The sequence below is a fragment of the Sinocyclocheilus rhinocerous genome, unplaced genomic scaffold, assembly GCF_001515625.1.
Source record: "Sinocyclocheilus rhinocerous isolate Xijiao unplaced genomic scaffold, SAMN03320098_v1.1 scaffold1046, whole genome shotgun sequence".
Taxonomy (NCBI): Eukaryota; Metazoa; Chordata; class Actinopteri; order Cypriniformes; family Cyprinidae; genus Sinocyclocheilus; species Sinocyclocheilus rhinocerous.
The window spans coordinates 12,452-13,013 of record NW_015646218.1 but is presented as its reverse complement, the minus strand read 5'-3'; the positions used below and the strand labels follow the sequence as shown (position 1 = coordinate 13,013).

Below are 562 nucleotides of genomic sequence, written 5' to 3'. Positions count from 1 at the left end.
TCTGATTTAGCATGTCTAATTATTTGAAAGCATAAAAACAAGTTTCATTTATTCTTACAATAGCCTTGTGATTTTTTGCTCAGAATTTCTGTTGTGTATTTACATTTTTTAAGGCATAAAATATTAATTAATTAAAATATTAATATTATGATGTAGATTTTTGAGGTGCACTCTTGTCAAAAATGTATCTATTACTTTTCCTAAATAATTTTTAACAAAAACATTGGTAAAATATCTATTTAGGATTTAATTGTAATATAGTGAAGTAAACTTAGGCGTCCCACAGAAGGGACGGGTGACAGTTAAAGGGTTAAGTAATGAAAATTAAACAAATTTTATTTTTGGGGGGGAAAATAAAGGTCATTTAATATTACAATTAAAACATTGAAGAAATATTGTGTGATTATTCCTTAAAAATAAGGTTTTAATAATGTTAGTAGTAGTAGTAGCAGCCTATTACGTACATTCTACTGAACAATAGTAATATATTTCTGCCGCAATGCCTTCAAGTTAAACCGAACTTTTATTTTGACGGGTTGCCGTGAATACCTTTACATTTCTG

The 562-nt window shown here is 27.4% G+C and overlaps 1 protein-coding gene across 3 annotated transcripts in view; it reads right to left on the bottom strand.

The window, feature by feature from the left end:
- The window catches only part of fdps (farnesyl diphosphate synthase (farnesyl pyrophosphate synthetase, dimethylallyltranstransferase, geranyltranstransferase)), a 5,488-nt gene that overhangs the window by 1,625 nt on the left and 3,301 nt on the right, over positions 1 to 562 (bottom strand). The window lies entirely within an intron of this gene.